This window comes from Paramisgurnus dabryanus, chromosome 10, assembly GCF_030506205.2.
Source record: "Paramisgurnus dabryanus chromosome 10, PD_genome_1.1, whole genome shotgun sequence".
NCBI classification, from domain to species: domain Eukaryota; kingdom Metazoa; phylum Chordata; class Actinopteri; order Cypriniformes; family Cobitidae; genus Paramisgurnus; species Paramisgurnus dabryanus.
In genome coordinates this window covers 22,187,854-22,208,536 of record NC_133346.1, presented here as the reverse complement: position 1 = coordinate 22,208,536, position 20,683 = coordinate 22,187,854, and the positions used below count along the sequence as shown (strand labels likewise).

General features: G+C 38.5%; 1 protein-coding gene across 6 annotated transcripts in view; it reads right to left on the bottom strand.

Moving 5' to 3' along the window:
* strbp (spermatid perinuclear RNA binding protein) overlaps positions 1-20,683 on the bottom strand; it is an 88,971-nt gene that overhangs the window by 50,126 nt on the left and 18,162 nt on the right. For all 6 annotated transcript variants that reach the window (XM_065290286.1, XM_065290285.1, XM_065290287.1 and 3 more), the window contains exon 2: positions 10,324-10,391. The gene's annotated coding sequence lies outside the window, so the exon portion shown is untranslated. The remainder of the gene's footprint in view (positions 1-10,323; positions 10,392-20,683) is intronic.

The window sequence follows — 20,683 nt, the reverse complement described above, 5'->3', positions numbered from 1 at the left end:
ACAGTATATCTATTATCTTTGGTCTTATTCTTTTTCTTTAGGAAATCTGTTCTACTTTGCTAAATGCTTAAGGCAACTAATGTAAAATCAATAAACACACAAACCAAAGCAGGTTACATAGCACTGACAGTGAGGGAGAAATAACCCTGACTTACAGTACTGCCAGACCTGTTTGCATCATCCTGCTACGATTTTTTTAATGATGGAAATCCAAGTATCCCAGATTAATTAAACGTGATGCATCAAACTGATTTCTTCTTTTATCTCACATCATATCAAGGCATGCATAAATCCACATAGACATTTAAATCCAAAATCTTTCCTCTAAAATACAGCATTTCATACTGACACACTTAACATATACACAAACGCATACACAATAAATGCAAGAGCAGAACAAATGTCCTGATATTAAAAATACAGTTAGATTGTGTAATGGCTGTCTAATGTAATAGATAGAGTAGTTTTCCATGGACTAAACCCAAAAGCTGAAAATCACTAAAAATCTTAACTCGAGAAATTATCTCTGGTTTTACAGTAAGGATCTAGTCACTAAAATCTTGCTTGACAGTCAAAGTCACGATTAACTTGGAAAGAGTGAAAGTGAATTTACTCCTTTAAGAGCTATGCCACACTATAGATGAAAATGCTAATAAAGAAGAGAGGAGTAAAATAAACAGCAGGTCATAGGAAATAAAATAAACAGGAAAACCAAAGCGAAAGGAAAGATAACAAGAAGATTGGAAAAAATGGAACGTGCTGCTTTAGTAAACTGGACACTTTGTATCCTGCTGATATAGCAAAGTGCCTCTTCAGAATTGAGACAACAGCTAAACGCAACACTGTGGTGAAATCATCTTCACCTTCCTGTTTCCTTGACTCAGACCTCAGTGATGATGCATAAAATAAAAGAGCTCAGGAATAAAACATCATTTCTGTTCAAAGCACACACACTTTATATGGGACAAACATTACTGCTTTCCCCGAATGTTTAATGTTCTGGTTGTAAATTCTTGTGATTCCAGTTTTATTGGTGATTGTTTTAGTATCCGGGGAAGAATGAAAACAAAACATGCCATTTATTATGATTACATGCTGCTGCCTTAAATTTTACATTTCACACTAGCACTTTGGTGCGTACTCGGGTCTGATTGACATAACAATTCAGTTTTTTTGGATGATGTGAAGCAGTATAGTAGTCAAGACCCCCTAAACCGACACCAAGACTTTGAGAAGCCGAGACCAAGACAAGCCCGAGACCAAAGACAGTCGAGACAGAGACAAAACCAAGACCATCAAAATTGTGAATGGTATTGTGGGCCTTTGTAATAATTTGTTGACAGATTTATTTTTTGGACAATCTCCCATTCATCTCTTACAAGCACAACAGTAACAAAATAAATCAGATAAGAAGTCAATGATTGCTCTCTCTTTCTTTCTCTATTTTTTATGCCATTCCCAGCATTAATGGCTATATTGGAGGAACGAGCGAGTCAGATGACGCCACGATATTTGACAGCGCTGTTTGGATATAATGTATTAAACTCCCGCCTACTTTTACAAACAAGTTTGACCGCTGGTTTGAACGCGTGTGTAATCTCATATACAGGTGTTACGATGTAAATAGTCCTCAGATTGTATATTATAATCTATTACAAGACGTGCATGTGAAATATGATGTAAACAATGGAATATATATCTATATTTCACGGATTATACCCATTTGTGGACAAAAATGGTCATTGGATGTACTTTATTGGAGAGTTTTATGGGTTATTCACACATCTGAAACAGACTGGATTCGATTCGCGATCCTTATACCAACACAAAGGTAAGGTGTCCCGTTTATATTTTGCATTTTGTCATCTGGACTTCTGTAACAAAGAAGTTCTGTAGCTCAAAACGGAGACCATACACTGATGCTAAACCCTTAGACCTTTTAAACGATGTATAGTAATGTTATTATTATTGTTGTTTGTAGACAGTAGGCTATATATAATATATATATATATATACTGAAATATATAAACTGACGTCTTTCCGCCCCCAAGCTAGTGCGCGTCGAGAGGTTAAACTTTATGTATATAAAAAGCAAAATAAATAACACGTAGATTACCTAGGAAACCAAAACTTTTGTTATTTTCGACAAGAGTTCAGATTAGCAACTAGTCAGACTATTAAAAAAAATGAAATCGAAAGTAAAGTCCGGACCAGACGCGTATCGCGTCACCGCACGTGCGTCCGATACAACAGTCTATTGACAAGTAAACAATTAGTAAGCAAAATGTAAACAACGCATACAAGGTTAGCAACATAACTGGGTTTAAAAAGATAAAAAACTAAAATGGTACTGCTTTGGGCTCAACTTAATGAATGTAAAATCCTAAAGGGAAACCAGTTGAGAACCATTGCGCTAAAGTATATCATTATCAACACAGTACACAAATTCATTAATTTCAAAATAGCAAGAAAAATCCTGCTATCCATGATATAACCTCTTGAAATGACCCTTATATAACGATACAAGGATCACATCGCTCTCTCATTGCTCTCTTTCTCTTTTTAGCCTAATGCTAGCATGCAGGGTGGAGTTCTGCGACAGCTCTCCGGTCGAGTCGCATCCAACCTTGAGCCGTCATGGCCCGGGATCATGAGCACCATCTGTTCTTGCTGCAATCAACACAGCAGGCTACACGCTGCCTCATGCTACACTATACTGCATCTCAAGAGCGCGTGTCTATGCTAATTTGACCCAAGTATCTCTACCGAAGGATCTCAGGAGTTTGTGAAGGCGGCGAGACGATGCGTGTGTGGGTTTGTACAGAAACAGGAAATTTTAACAAGTGTGGGTGAAGCCAAAAGAGGAAACAGAATTGTGTTGTGTGTATGTGCATGCACCCATGTCCGGCGAAAAACCTTCGGCTGCCAAGTAGAGACGGATCACTGAATCCATTCATTCCAGGTCAATTTGGGCATGTTTCTTGACAACACCAATTCATTAGGACGATCCTGGTCTACCACGGAATAACTCAATGTCTTGCCCGCTTTAGTATTAAGCAGTAAGAAAGACCCACAATGCACTGGGACATGCAGTCTACGGTCAATCCGGCTGAGTGCTGTCGTAAATATTTCAGTGGTAGTCTCTTTCAGTCGCTCCCCTTACTTTATTCTCCTGCTCAAATTCGTTTAACTCCTTTAGTTTTAGCGTATCTCCCTCTGAGCCCTCCGTCTCCAAACATGAATTTTTTACAAGTTTTATAACTTAAAAGTATGCACATGCTGGTTTATAGAGGCAACCCTCAGAAGTTTAATTGCGTTTAAAATAAATGAAAAGAGATTTAGTTATAAAAACACTTAAGAGAGAAGTTGAGATTAAAATAGTAATTGTAAATAGTATAAAAATGTAATGTAAAGCAGAATATAAATGCAGAAATATAATTAATCCTGGTTAACATTTTATTGTGACACCCACGTGTGCGCTTTCACCCAGGTGTGCACCTTGCATGGTCCTAACACACTTGGGGAATTCACGCCCGAGGCCCTAAAGTTCAATGCTGCACATGTATAAACACAGGAAGTGGAGGAAATGGATGAAAACATTATAGCCAGGCGAGGGATGCCAAGCATGGTTTGAGAGAGAGAAGAGATAGAGAGAGATGGAGAGACAAAGAGAGAGGTATATTCTCAAAACTTCAATTTCCTGTCTCAGGAAATGTTTTGAATGGAAAAATAGCTTTCTGTATACTGCCTACTATTGTTTAGAGTATGCAAAAGTGTGCATTAGTCAGTCACATGACTTTATATCATAATCGCATGACCAGAACAATCAGTCTGTGGCGTCCATTATTTGTTATTAAGTAAAAGTCTTACATCCATCACATGACCTCATTATAATGGATACATAACACTGCAAATCAAGTTACACTATCATCTTGGAAACAAAAACATGCATAATATCAGTTTATGCATTACGTCGAACTCATTGCATTATGGGATACAGTACTTAAAAGTGTGCTCTGTTGTATAAGTCACACTTTAGTAAAAGCTGCAGGCATAAAAATGTATATCATATGTACCTTAAACATATAGTACTATATGCAATTGTGCATATAGCATGCTACCATGCTATTCCACACACAGCCTTATTCTCATTAACATAGGTGTATAGCACAGAGGGGTTCAATGATATTGAGAAAGTAAACAAATATGCGGCTCATGAGCTGTGTGTGCGCCCAGCACAGACCGTGATGGGAGATGGCTGTGCGTAAGGAGGTGAAAATCGGCTTGTCTCAGCAAAGTGCCAAATTCCTAACAGAGTTCAGTGACCTCAGGGGCCGCAGTTGTACCAGCCGTAGAGACGAGACAGGAAGATGTGTTCATTTCTCTCAATGTGTGTGTGCCTTTCCTGCAGTTTTGACCTTTGAACTCATTTCCAGCGCATGCTACACTTCTCTTTACATATTCATCAGCTTTCATCCTGCATTACAGAGCGTGATCGTGGTCCGGATGAGTGCCGGCACTCGGTGTTCTGCAATGAATTAATCAGACTGGCTCTGCTCTATAAGACGCCGATCAGACAGATTTTCCAGTCTCATTTAAGCATTCTTAATTTAGTTTGCATTTTTAGTCATTTATTTATTTTTCATTGCATAATTTAGTTTTGTGATGTTTGTTGCTCTATATTGTATATTATGGCTTTATATTGCATTGTGGTTAAAGGGCACCTATCGTCTGATTCAAATTTTTACATTTCTTTGGTGTGTAAGTGTGTATTAGTACATGTTAACAATATGCAAAATGTACATACCCCACAGTAAACGACGAGAGTAATCATCTCCGACTTAAATCTCTTTTCTTGGACAACAACAAACACACGGATTGTAGCCAATGGTTTACCTGCGATTAATGATGTAGTAAAGACCGACATTATCATAATTCCTCTCGCTTCGGACTCACAGCCTGTAAGTTAACTCCTGTTAGCATTGCATTGTGAGCGAATCTTTTAAACATGGTAAGGAGCGTCACATTTCCGACTGACATCAGAGATATTCAGGCCAATCACAACGTAAAAATTAGCTGGACAATCAAGGACACAGAGCTTTTCAATTCCGTGCATTTCAGGACTAGAATGAAATCTGGAGCTACAAAAACGTACGGTATGTGGAAAATAATGTTTTTTTTCAACCACAAACCACGCAAACACATTGTCTTATACCAAATACACAAAATAACATTGTTTTTAGCAATGAAATAGGTGCTCTTTAACATTAGTTAATGCAACATGAAATAACAATGAACTACTACTACAACATTTATTAATCTTAGTTCATTTAGAAACATTTGTTAATGAAACCTAACATTCAAATTTTATTGGCATTAATTGGCCACATTTACATCTAATATCAGCATCTGGTATTTGGGTATCAGCTTGACTTCTTAATAATGATTTCCAATTCTCAGTCATATTTATGTTTATTCTATACAAAATGATTCCAAGTTATGAGTAAACAAAAAGTACCCAAACCCGGTACTTCTTGTACCAACGCCAAGCCAACAAAACTTTGAGAGAGAAAGAGAGCAGTAGAGCGGGAGAGATTGCACGGTAAGACAAAAGACAAAAAATGAGGCTCTGTGCCGGCTCATCCCGCAGGAATTGTCGTCATGGCTACATCTTTCCAGTAGCAGCTCCGTGATTCCCAGGGTGGAATGAATGAAAGACAGGAGGAGAGAGAGAGAAACAGATGCAGACAGACAAAGGAGACAGAGAGACACATGAAACGGGTTTTATTGAAGTGAGAGATTGGGGATTGAGATTGTGGCTAAAGAAAAACTCAATCTAACAATAACTTCAGCATTACAAACACTCCCAACACAACCTGCAGCAGCACAACTACATAAGAGAGAGAGAGAGTAAGATTAAAGGCACAACATATTTAACTTGTGTAATGTGTCATCCGCTACTGTAGTTTGGAGTTAAACACAATATCCAGTGGGAAATCATGTAGGGTGGAAGTATTTGGATTGCAATTTAGGTTACTATAATATTAACAGGGCTTTGTATGGCTATACTATACTAATGTTTATTAACAAAATAATACATTTTACTTCATTTTATATTTTATTTCATGGTGACATTGAGAGATACAGTATGGTTTGCCACCAATGAAAAAAATATCAGATACAGAGGTTTGACGTGCAGCCTTGGATTTGTTTATCAAAATATATAGGTGATTACAAGTATCAATTACGCGTGCATAGCGAAACTATATTTTTTTAAACATTAATTAAGGTATGTTTTGATTTGTCGTGTTGTTTATCTGTTTCTCTGTACTGAATGTTCCATAAGAAATGGCCTTTTGAATAGCTCACACAGCTAGGCAAACATGCATGTCTCATGTGTATCTGTGTTTATCTGCATTCATCATGAGCGGCTGGTGACTTCAGGAGTCTCAGCAGTCAACAGTTTTAAATGGGAACCTAAGACAGCTTGTGGCAGAAGCCTTCAGCTCAGCACTGAAGAGACGCTCAAGATGCATCTACTCAACACAGCTCAAAAGACAGCGGAAAAAGATGAAAAGCAGATATGAGACCGGAGGGACAAGAAAAAGAGGCAGCAATAACAAAAACTTAAAGAGAACAAACGCTGCACTGCAAAGTGGCACAAATGATTCGACAGGAAATGACAACAAGAGAGAGAGAGAGAGAGAGAAACACAGAGAGAGGGGGACAGATAGAGAGGCAGATGGAGAGAAACAGACAGAGACAGGCAGGCAGGAAGACAGTGGAGAAACAGACATAGACAGACAGACACAGACAGACACAGACAGACAGGCAGGCAGATGTACAAACAGACAGACGTAAAGACGGAAGGACAGACGGAGACAGACAGATAGACAGACAAGCAGACAGACAGACAAACAGACAGAGACATACTGAAAGAAACAGACATACTGAAAGAAACAGATAGACAGAAACCGACTGAGAGGGACAGATAGACAGACAGACACAGACAGACAGACAGACATACACAGAAAGAGACAGACAGACTGAGAGAGACAGACAGACAGACAGAATGAAACAGACTGAGAGGGACAGATAGACAGACATAAACAGACAGAGAAAGAGACAGACAGACAGACAGGCACAGACAGACAGACACAGAAAGAGACAGACAGACGGAGAAAGAGACAGACAGAAAGAAAGAAACAGACTGAGAGGGACAGACAGACAGACAGAGAAAGAGACAGACAGACAGAAACAAACTGAGAGGGACAGATAGACATACACAGACAGACAGACAGACAGACAGACCTAGAAAGAGACAGACAGACAGAGAAAAAGACAGACAGACAGAAACAGACTGAGAGGGACAGATAGACAGACAGACAGACAGACAGACAGACAAAAAAGACAGACAGACACAGACAGACAGAGAGGGACAGACAGACAGAGAAAGAGACAGACAGACAGAAACCGACTGAGAGGGACAGATAGACAGACACAGACAGACATAAACAGACTGAGACGGACAGATAAACAGACAGGCACAGAAAGAGACAGACAGACAGACAAAGAGAGACAGACAGAAACAGACTAAGAGGGACAGATAGACAGACACAGACAGAGAAAGACAGACTGAGAGAGAGAGAGAGAGAGAGAGAGAGAGAGAGACAGACAGACAGACTGAAAGAACCAGACAGACAGAAACAGACTGAGGGTGACAGCCAGACAGAGAGAAACAGGCAGAGAATCAGACAGACAGACAGACAGACAGACTGACAGACAGAGGCAGACAGACACAAAAAGAAACAGACAGAAAGAAACAGGCAGAGAATCAGACAGACAGATAGAGAGGCAGACAGATAGAAACAGACAGACGGATAAACAGAAACAAACATACAAATAAACAGAAACAGACAGACAGATAAACAAAAATGGACAGAAAGAAACAGGCAGAGAATCAGACAGACAGACAGACAGATCGAGAGGCAGACAGAGAGAAACCGACAGACAGATTAACAGAAACAGACAGACAGATAAACAGAAACAGACAGACAGATAAACAGAAACAGACAGACAGATAAACAGAAACAGACAGACAGATAAACCGAAACGGACAGACAGAAACAGGCAGAGAATCAGACAGACAGACAGAGAGGCAGACAGACATAAACAGAAACAGACAGACAGATAAACAGAAACAGACAGACAGATAAACCGAAACGGACAGAAAGAAACAGGCAGAGAATCAGACAGATATATAGAGAGGCAGACAGATAGAAACAAACAGACAGACAGAGAATAACAGGCAGAGAATCAGACAGACAGACAGATAGAAACAGACAGACAGACAGACAGACAGAAACAGACAGACAGATGAACAGACAGAGAGAAACAGGCAGATAATCAGACAGACAGAAACCGACATAAATATAGACAGACAGACAGATAGATAGAAACAAACAGACAGAAAGATAGAAACAGAGAGAGAGAGACAGATGGTAGATGAGAGAGAATCAAAACTGGTACATAAAAGATGTGAAGCACTTTCTTGAACAGGATTCAACATACTGTCTTAACCCTTGAAAGTCGTTTTTCTCTCTCATCAAATATTTAAAAAGTTTAAATTGTGTTTAAATTGAGTGGTTGTGTTCAAAAAGGCAACATTTTATCAAAATATAAAAAAATAAATAACTTCTGTCCAAATGACAGAGTAGCGCGTTGCTATGCAGTTGTTCGGGCTCTGGGTGGTTGCTCAAGCATTTCTTACTGTGAATATGACTCAGTTAGGATTTAAGTCCAATAACTAAAGATAGATCTCTTGTCATCCAGCTACACAGTTTGAGATATTCCTTTCCTGCCCATGGCACAAATGGTGCTAGATGAGCTACACGCCAAATTTCAAATGCAAATCACTAACCTTAAAGATGAAAAAGTAACACCACAAAAATGCCAAAATAAGTGACCTTTAAAGTCCAAAAAGCATAACAAACACCATAATTCACTGTTACATCATTCACATACGAATAGTATTGATTAAAAATAAAGCAAATAATAACCGACTATAAAATCAGCTTGTTAAATTACACCAGATGCCATGAAAGGTCATAAATATTCGTCTACATATTTTAAAAACATAAATGCACAAACATAAAAAATGGCATTATTCATATGCAAAATGAACAATTAATGTTCAAATGTCAGATCGACTGAAACCGCAGCGACAGAGACGCAGGCTGCCAAAGTCACGGCTTTTCCAAGGACACTGCGGCGAAAGAGAGAGTGTGTGTTTGATGGAGAGAGATGAGTGCACAGGAATATGAGAGGCAGACTGGTAATACACTCACGTGGTTCCCCCTTACCGCAAGCATGTGTATGAACGCTTGGGGTCTGGGGGTGGGGCTTCTGGATCCGATCCAGGAAGCAACCTGGGGAGCCTAAAGGGGTGATGGCAAGGTTCAAACCTTATTGTGTCAGGCTATATAGCATTGCGATTGATATCGCCAGACAATGCTCCCATTTGCCACAAATACGTTGCAGTCTGGACAAAAAATCAGGCATATGGTTCTGTACCAGAACCTGGACTGAGTCCGAAAGCTGAAGTAGACAACCAATCTGTACAACGACCCATCAATGAGTCAAAGAGAGCAGACTTAAAATACCACAATGTTTGAGCGGTTAATTTCTGCCTCGGACAAGACAAAAATCAATGACACCCACCATCTACTTTGTTATTTTTGCTCCAAGCACTTTACTTCGCAATTCCAACTTAACAGCCATGATAAATTGGCTATTTTCTGTGCCAGTCGATGGTTAAACCAAAAATAGCTCAATGAATCCTTTGTGGACACAAAGGTGTGCGATTACTTTTCCAGAGGTATGATTGTGTTTAAATCTGTAGGATTTGTACTACAACAAAACTTTCATTCAAATTTTTACAACTGAGATTTAGATTAACTGGGCCCCCGTAGGCACCATGTTTCCCTCACCAAAGGATAACATAGTGAGTGCAAATACAAAAATGTATGCATTTATCTAAAAAGACTTGGAGTCAATTCAAAGCTTACATTTATCACTATGGGTTCAATCCTAAAGGTCACACATGAGCTTGGTTTTGCTAGGTGCCAACCTCCACCACTTAAGCTACAGTAACTATACCTTACCAACCCGCGCACCCAAAGTAAATAGTGGTTAAGTAGAGGTGGTTTCAGATGTTGCATGTTCTCAAAACAGCAAATAGGTAACTCAGATCACCCGGTTATCTTGGGCACTACTGATTTACATCCCAGCCTTGACTAAGAGGTCAATTAAGTGGTCACCTACCGTCAGCAGTTACGTCCTGGCCCTCTCCTGCACCTGCTCACAGAAGACAGACGCTGATGTCTCAGGATCTGTGTAGAGAGAGAGAGAGAGAGAAAGAAATGTTTATTAGTTTGTTTACTATTTACAGACAGGGTCACATTTACAAACACAATTCTTAAAGGTACAGTAACAAAAATAACAGGGTAAAAATATCCATATAAAATGGCACCGATCTGCAGATTTTCTGTTTGTTAGGCGAGACAGTTAATGGCTGTTAAAGATTTTACACCACTTTTATGCCCCCACCATTGTGTTTGAATGCACATGGTGGGCTGCTTTTAAAAATCACCCCCGAGCACCTCATGCGTGGTAGGAGTTGAATCACCACTGACCCGGTTCACATCTACCATCCCCTCTCCTGTCTTTGTTGAGCAGGTATAAACACTAGCACTGCCTTTATCGCACTGACCCTGGGCTTGTTGTTCATTGCAATGTGCAAGACCCAGACAGCAGACAGTGAGAGAGGAAGATAGCAGGTGCATACTGCATCACACACCAGTTCGTGGCGGATGACAGGCGAGTGCACACTGCTGGAGGCGAAAAGGTGATGCGACCCACCAGCTCTGTAAACGTTACTCCAGCTGGTGCTTCTGGAGTGACCATCGACTATTTCTGCACATTGGGTAAAACGATTTCCATTTGATAACCCACTGATCCTCAAGCACTGCACTGGTGGTACATTATTACAGTAGCGCCTCACTGCAGAACACGACTTCTAGGGGTTTGATCCAGATCCAGGGGGCGGACAAGTTCTATAGATAACTATATTGATATTGCTATATTGACAACCAATGTCAAAAAAATGTTAAAGTGTTTGAATGGAAGAATGCATCCAATATAAACACTCTGTGAGTAATGCATCCAATCAGTGTCATATGAACCTAACACCAGCCTAACTGCAGTAGACTTGGTGATGAGAATCGCCACACCACAACGAAAATAAATTTAAGTTTTAGCCATGTCTAGCTCTATAAGAGCAAGCTTGTAATATTTTTCCATAAACCAGCCATAACAAAAACAATGGAACGCATGACCTTTGGTGTAATGCTGCATTAAACTGCAATTATAAAGGCAATGTATAACTGGACTGCACAATGATTCCTGTTATCTCAAATAATTGATACAAATAATTGTGTCAATGAATGTAGAAAGTAAAATCAGCCCTGCATAGTCAGCCCAATATCAAGAAAAAAACTCACTGCTAAACAAAAGCTCCCTCCCTTCCATTCCAAAATTAGAAGTCAGTCTCTAGTGGGCACTCTGATGATTCAGCCGGGGACTCTTGAAATTGACCAACCCGGTGTTTATATGCTCCATCTCCGTTGATGGGCATCCTGCCAAGACTTAACTGTTGTGGTTCTTCTTGGGTCTTTCCAGGAGCTTCAATATCACCGCAGTGACTGGAGGAAGAGCACGTATGATTGTTTGATGATAAATACACAGCTGAAAATTGTTTTTCCCGGGAGACGACTGACACTGGCCCATCTCTAATCTCCCCAATAGAAAAATTTAGCTGCATGGCGATGACTGTGCTTACGAGGCAGGCAACACCGTTTTATCAGAGGACGGGATGGGTGAGGGGACAAATAAATAAAAGACAGTTTTTTTCGAGGAAGGAAGGAAGGAAGGAAGGAAGGAAGGAAGAATAAAATATATTTAAGAAAAAAGAAGGAAGGACATGAGAAGTAAAAAAGGAAGGAACAAAGGAAGTAAGGAATGGCTTGGTTATTTTAACCCACGTTGTGTAAATATTGGACAGAACACAATTACACTACTGGGTTAAAATTGACCCAACAGCTGGGTTACTAAAATCCATGCTGCTTAAATACAACCCAACATTGGGTAATTACTAGCCCAGCATCTGTTCTGTCCAATATTTCTCCAGCATGGTTATAACTAACTATTTTTAGAGTGAATGAAGGAAGGAAGGAAGGAAGGAAGGAAGGAAGGAAGGAAGGAAGGAAGGAAGGAAGGAAAAGAAAGCAAGGAATAAAGAAAGGGAGGACAGAAGGAAAATGGAAGAAAAATTGAAAGAAGAGAGAAAGGAAATAAGTAAAAGAAGGAAGGAAAAAAGGAAGGAAAGAAAGAAGGCAGGTAGGAAGGAAGAAAGAAAAAGAAATCAAGGAATAAAGATGGAGAGAAAAAAAATGGAAGAAAAAAATAAGGAAGAAATGAAGGAAATATGTAAAAGGAGGAAGGGAAAGAAGGAAGGAAGGAAGGAAGGAAGGAAAAAGGAAAATTTAAGGATAAAAGAAAAAATGAAGAGATGAAAGAAGGGAAAAACAGGGGAAGGAAAAAGAAGGGAAGGGAAGGAAGGAAAAAGTAAGGAAAGAAGATAGGTAGTGAAAAAAATGATTAAGGGAAGGAAGGAAGGGTGAAGAGAAGGTAGGATAGAAGAAATTAAGTAAGAAGGGAAGAAAGCAATTAATAAATAAACAGAGGGAAAGAAGGAAAAAATAAAAGAAGGAAAGAAAAAGGGGAAGGAAGGAAGCAAAGTTACAATTAAGAAAGGAATATAAAAAAGGAGGAAGAAAGAAAGATAAAAAGAATTGAGGTAGGAAGGAAGGAAAAATGAAAGAATAAAAGATGAAAGGAAAAAGCAAGGATTGAAAAAGAAGGGAGGAAAAGGAAAGATTAAAAGGAAGAAAGAAAAGGGAAAGGTAGGAAGCAAAGTTAAAAGGAAAGAAGGTAGCTAAAAATGAAATAATAAAAGGGAAAAAGCAGGAAAGGAGGAAAGAGAGAAAGGAAGGAAAAACGGGGGAAGGAAAAAAAAGGGAAAAGTAAGCAAAGAAAAAAGAAAGAAAAATGGATTAAGGGAAGGAAGGAAGGAAGGAAGGGTGGAGGAGAAGGCAGGATAGAAGAAATTAAGTAAGAAGGGAAGGTAATGAATAAAGAAAGGGAGAAGGGACAGAAGGAAAAAGGAAATATTAAAAAAGGAAAGAAAAAAGGAAGGAAGGAAGGAAGGAAGGAAGCAAAGTTAAAATGAAGGAGGGAATATAAAAAAGGAGGAAGGAAGATAAAAAGAAGGGAGGTAGAAAGGAAGGACAAAAATGAAAGAATAAAGGAAGAAATGAAAAAGCAAGGACTGAAAAATAAGGGAAGGGAGGAAAGAAAAACTGAAGGAAGGAAGCAAAGTTAAAAGGAAGGAGGGACGATAAAAAGAAGGGAGGGAGGAAGGAAGGAAGGAAGGTAAAAATGAAATTATAAAAGAGGAAAGGAAAAGCAAGAATTGAAAAAGAAGAGAAGGGAGGAAAAGGAATGGAAGACAGGTAGGAAGGAATGACAAATAGACGAATGGAAAAGGAAGAAAGGAATGCGAAAAAAGGAAAGGGATAAAAGTGCTTCCTAAGGCATGAAATGAAAGCAGAGAGGCATTGTTTTCTGTATCCGTACGATCAGTTTACCCTGACTGACCACACTCAAATATAAAACATTTCTGCATTTTACTGCTGTAAATATTGATACTCAGCCATTAAAATCTTAAAAAGACAAATGAGACAACCAGAAAACTATTGGATTTGCGTTTACATAAAGTAAAAATACAATATCAAAAGCAGTGTTGTTTCATATGAGGATCAGTATTGACCCCTACCTGAGTGCAGACATTTAGATGGTTTCTAGTGCCACTCATTGATCAAGTTGCACTAAAACAGAGGCTTTACCAGAAGTGTAATCAATGTACAGAGCTCTAATTCAAACATCAATAATTACACTCTTATGTGAGATAGTATGATACATTAAAGCCCCGCATACTCAATTACCTAGGAAAACAAATTTGTCCGAGTCTGAAGTGAATAATGGCTACCTCACAGATAAAAGGCCATGGTCATTTATTTTATCTGCTTTCTGTCAAAATTACAAGATAATCACGCTTTGAAAAGAGAAAACAATACACTAATAACCTAAAACAGTAAAGTAAAACACGTCTTAAGTGACAGATTAAGAATGAATTGATATAGTGCCAGATAAAGATGCAAAACAATAAAGCTATCAAAGCAATCCCATTGTGCATTGTACTGTTGCCGAATCCTAGTCTATATATGTGAGGTCTATATATTTGACATGTTATTTCTGAGTATAATCCCCACATAAATGCGATGAGCCACGCAGGATCGGCAGTAAAGCGAAATTCAATTAAAGCTCTCATGCATTGTCTCCAACACATCGCTCCACATTGAATACTGCAGTGTCTGCTTTCCAAATGAGATTAACTCAACTGTGGGTATGTCAAGCAGGCACTGTCTGTGCTATAGATTTCAACTGATAAGGGCTTTCATAATCTACTATCAGTCTGCCACATAAACATTAAGATCGGATATCTCACCATCTAATCTTACATTTTTGCCACTGAGCCATAAAGCCTAAAACTAGCGTGGCATGGAAAGTTAAATTGGAGTCACACATTCTCCACTGTTTGTTTCCCAGTAACGACGGATTTATCAAGACAAACTCGTTCCTTGTCAGGGTAGGTTCTTTCTCAAGAAAAAAAAAAAAACAGAGGTAAACGCCCTTCTAACTATGTTTATAGACCTTTGTAAAACCCAGAATGTATATCATACCAAAGCATCGTTTTCATCATTTGATTCCCAAGGGGACTGACAAACCAGTCTGACTGCAACGTTGCTCTAGAAATATAAAAAGGAATCTGCTGGCCAAACCCTGATTTTCTCTTGTCAGCAACTGTAAAGGTCAGGTATGCCATAATTATGAAATACCACCAGTCTTTAGCTTTGGGAAACCTACCAGGAGGAAATTATGCAGCACTGAATTAACATTCAAATTTATTTCCACGAGATGGTTGCCAGCATTTTGAATTACAGTTAATAGTTTCATTTGCCATGTTAAAACATCTGTTAATGTAATTAAATATATTACACATTACACTAATTGAGGCATACTGAGCAAAAAACGTAGACCTCTAAAAAATGCTGGGTTACCTTCAACCCAGCATTGGGTTTAACAAGGACAAGTCCAGCAGATGGGTTGAAATTAACCCAGAAACATTTTATATGTGACCCAACAATGTTTTAAAACAACCCGCATTTTGGGATGAAACAATCCAGCATGGGTTAAATTACAACCCAGGGGGCTGGGCTCTAGGGCTGTGACGGTAAATCGTGCAAATGCGCGTTTTTTCAATGAATGAATTTGAATGAATTACGGGTGAAATGCCGCCACATCCAAAAGCCAGAGGGCGTTCTTGTGTAGAAACGCCATTTGTGCCACAGAAGTATTAGCATTACAAACGCTATTCCAGAAAATGTCTAAGGGATATTTATATTGCTGTTCTTCAGATTGTTTCAGGTATTTTCATGATAATAAAAATATTTTGAATGATTGTGTTTGACGAGTGTTGCTTTTTTAAATTCACATTATAAACGACTCAAACTCACAGTGATTTTAGATTGGTAAGAACTTCCTACTGATCACAGTGCCGTAGTACACGAGCTGTGCATGAAACACAGGATCGGAGCCTTGCGATTCAGAATCGATGTATTGTCACAGCCCTACTGGGCTCATCCCTTTTTAGAGGGTACCCATTTTAATCGTAATTTAGGTTGTAATAAGATGTTGGCCCGTAGAGGGCGCTTATCCCTACAATGTAAATGTACGTCGTAATAAGCTGTTTGCACAAACGACCTATGGGGTGGTTATTTTTCAAGGACAAGTTATAATTATTTCATAGCCTAGCAAATTAAGCACATTTCCCATATTTGAAGTAGATTACTGTATATTACAATAAAATGTTATAATAAATAAAAAATTTAACTCTTAACTCTTTCCCCGCCAGCTTTTTTTAAAAAGTTGCCAGCCAGCGCCAGCATTCTTTATGATTATCAAAAAAGTTTAATGTCTTCCAGAAAATATAAGGGGATACTTCTGGGTTTTTTAAGTTGTGTAAGAGCGTCACCTATTGGATAATGGCGGAAATATGGATTGCCGAAAAAACGTGTAATTGGAAAGGAAGTGTTTTCTCTTAATTGACAAGTTAACTCATCAATGGCGGGGAAAGTGTTAAGGACGGTTTCCCAGACAGGGCTCACCCTAGTACCAGACAAAATGCAGAGCTTTTTGTTTGAGCTGCCTTCATTTCAAAACATCTTGCACTGACATATCTTAACATATATCAGTACCATTGTTTTGTCTGAAAATTCACACCAGTATTTTTTGTAAGATTTGTTTTAAAAAATACTTAAAAGTCCTTAAAAGGCCTAGTCCTGGAATAATCTAAACCCTGTCTGGGAAACCGATCCTTAATTTTAAATTAGAATTTTTGTTATACGGCAAATGATGTATGAATAAACTATTTTTCATTGGGGGAAATTGTTTTACTTACATTTATGCATTTGGCCCATGGCATGCTTTTATAAAAAGCAACTTACAATGCATTCAAGCTATACATCTTTATCAGTATGTGTCTACATTGGGGATTGAACCCCTGACTCTTGTGTTGCTAGTGCGGTGCTCTACCAACTGAAACAGAAGGATGTTCTTATAATATGCTAAATGTGCAATACTGTATGAAACAATGCCTTTCAGACAACCCTGAATGTACTGTACAATACTGTGCTAAACAATTCATAAACTACTGTACTATTCAATGTGACGTCTTTGGAAATAAGTGCAATATAAGAAACAATGCCTTGTAAACAATACGGAATGTGCACTACTGTGCTAAACAATTCAACGTGCAATCCTTTACAAAATCATAATGTGCATACTCGTCTTAATCATGCAGTGAATGTCGGTCAATGTGTCATCAAAGTATGTTGTGTCATTCTGTTTCTTATATTAAAATTGGTTATTTTACATTGTTAAGCGTTTGTACTTTCTGCACCTGTGTACAATTACAATAAAGATTATCTTCTTCTATTACATACTGAAGATGTACTTAAAATTGTCTATGGCAAAATTCTTTAAAAAAACAGGCTTAAATTTTTCTGTTTTAAGAAAAATAAATCTATCTTTTGATTTTGTTCCTAATGGGTTTCGTGACATTCAGCCATTGGTGCAAAATATCTAATGCTGGGAATCTAAAACAAAGACCTGTAAACGTTAAAGCCAGCAAATTTTGGACACACTAAAACATTCTTGAAAAGACCAAAAGCACATATTCTTCAGTTAGCCAATATTTATTTTTGCCTTTTCAGAATTGATTTTTATATGGCCTTAACTAGAACTAATTCAGATTTTCATGAATTCAAATGACCATGAAAATCCATAAAGATCTTTACTGTGAAGTGACTAACTGCAGAGAAACCCAATTAACAATCTCAGCATTAGACACCCAGATGTTCTTAAAGAGCTAATGAACCGAGAGAATTGCACAAAATCAGAAAAAAATGAAAGCACAAGACTAGCTACATACATACTCCTCACAAGTCTTGATATAAGAAGATTAGATATATTTAAACAGCAAGTTACAACTTAATCAGTACTGGCCTTCAGAAAAACAGCTGACAAGCGCATTAACCTACAGTAAAAGTCCAATAGGTAACACAGCTCCTATTGTATGTATCGCACATCACTGATTCATGATCAGCTTTGGTTTTTAAAACAACTTTCATTTTTAGCTGACATCTTATTTCCCTTCTGCTTTTTAACCTCTCCCCAAAACACCTGTCAACAGAGGCCTTTACATGACTTTTTTTTTAAATTGTATTGGATTCCTGTCCTACACTACTTCTTCTTGAATATCAAACTGCTTTTCCAAAAAAGTCGCACTATGGGAGCAAAATGGAAGCATGGAATTAAAATCCCATTCCCGCTCACTCACTGTAACAAATTCCCATTCCCCGCCAAAAAAAGAAATTATTCAATAACTAAAGTCCAGTTAAAGTCACCCATGCAGTAGGGCTGTGATGATTAGTCATGCAAATGTGCATTTTCTCAATGAATGATTTACGATGAAATCCCAGCACATCCAAAAGCAGAGGGCGCTTTCGTGCAGAGACTCCATTTGTGCCACAGAAGAAGTACCATTACAATGCTATTCCAGGAAATGTCTATAAGAGTATTTATATATGCTATTCAGAAACTATTTCAAACAGGTATTTTTAATGGAAAACGTGATTAATCGTCACAGCCCTCCCATGCACCTGCATGCGAACTGTGTTTCGCACACGAAAGGTCATGTCGCTGACCTCCACTGCGAAGAGCTCTCCAGCTCGCAAGTTTTGAAACGATTCTCCTCTGCCATTCAGCAAATAAGGCTTCACACCAGGATCCAAGCACCTTCCATGAGACCAGACGCATCCTGCGGAGATCTCATGCGGAGCATTGCAGTTCTGTTTAAGCAATAAAGCCGTACCCTCCGTTGCCAAAGCAGTATTGTTAGCCCAGACTCCCACAGACACTGGCTTAGAAGAGCAAATAGAGCAAAGAGCTTTCTCTCTCTCTCTTTCTTTCTTTCTTTCTCCTCCTCTCTTTCAGATCAGGACTTTTGACCACGGCTCAACCACAACTGTTGAAGAATGGTGTAGTAATTCTAGTAAACCGACAGAAGGAAATGCTGGTCACTGGAAGTAGCAATTCAGTAAAGTGGCCCAAAAGACTGAGTGTGTGGACAACACAGTGAAGTCTAGTGAAGATTGTGTGGTAAATGGCACAGAGATTATCCATCTCAGTAGTCTTAAAGGCCCTCTTATCTTGCCAAATGACTTTCAGCATCACAGAAAGAGTTCATTCTTGGGTTTCTTATTCATACAAGAGGACAAGGGCCGCACGAATAGTAAAGCACCATTTGGATGGGACTGGTGTTTTTCACGAGGAGGATCAATTTGTTTCAAAGACTTCACTTTAAGGAGACATAATATATTAAACCTTGTAAAAATATATGCATATTAGGTGACACTAACTCTGAAAATAATAGTCTGTAAGGTTTTAAAATTGGATTGCTATTTTAGCAAGCTTGTGTCTAATGTATATTTTATAGGATGTATATTAGTGTCTGTCATGTATATTCTATTATAATTGCATCATAATTCTAATGAATTTATAATATCCTATTATGGTGTATTATACAAAACAGCTACAAGAAAGCCATTTATACATTAATAGCTCTAAAACATTGCTGTGTGTCTGAGCTATCTTGACACAGCAACACCATCTCAACCAATGGTGTAAGTTTAGAGCATTCCTGCCTGCGTTTATGACCAACTGCAAACAACATGTTACAAAAAAGCTAAACTTTGTGACTGAATTTGGTGCCACTGTTCACAAATCTGACCTTAAAATACCACTAGCTAGCTGAATGGACTACTTCATCTCCAAACAAAGCTTAACTTTAACATCTATTCATTGAAACACACGCACACACACAGCAGCTGCTCAAGTCTGGGCTTAATCAGGAAGAGTGTTGCTGAAACTGACAGTAAGTCAAGCTTTCACCTCACAAAGACTTCACTGTTTACTGTTTATATTGAAAAGGAGCCTGTGAGCTTTAACCATCTTCAGAACAAGCCTCCACTCAAAATCTCCCTCACATTTGCCCACGAAAGCCAAAATATTTATCTTTGCATGTTCTCGCTTTCCGGCACATCCTGTATTAGGCGCCAAAGACGACTTACACCGGTTTAACATGCACATCCAAATCGAGCCAAAGCGTGTAAAGATTACGGGTATTATAAGAGGGCTTTGGCTTGATTATTGAAAAAAGACAAATTACGAAATAATAAAGTGATGTAACAGCCACTACGCAGGGTTTCAGCAATACAGATTATAGCAGCTAATCCAGTTATGTAGGACACAGCTGCGGGCTTGGGGAAATTTACCTGGTTGTGCTCGACTATAAGGATATGAAAGAAAAATGCCCAGACGGACCCGAATTCATGCAGTCAACTCGCTTTCACAAATTCTCTTACTATGAATATAAAGCAGCATGTGCAACAGCTCGATATAAAACACGTCTTCTGTTTACTGTAAAATATGAGTGCTTCCTTCCTGTATATCCCCTTTAAACTTTGGCACTGTCATGATAACCAGTCTGTGTCTCATTTTAGCCATGATAAAAACAGTGAAGGGAACATTTTAGACAGTGTAACCTTTAAACGACATTTATTATTTTCTACCATTGTATTTCTATGTAAAAGGCATTTATGCTGCCTTTTTGTCACATTAGAAATGTACGTTTTATTGCATCTTTTTTATTTTATTGTGACCCTGTCTGTGAAATTCAGGCTAAGGTCTCAATATAATGATGAACATCAACGTTTAGTATCACACTGATTTTAATATCAGGGCTCGCAAAATGTCAAAATCCCTGGTAGCCTTTCAGGCAGATACTCTTTAATTTTTGGTAGCCCGAGATGAAAAAAAAAAC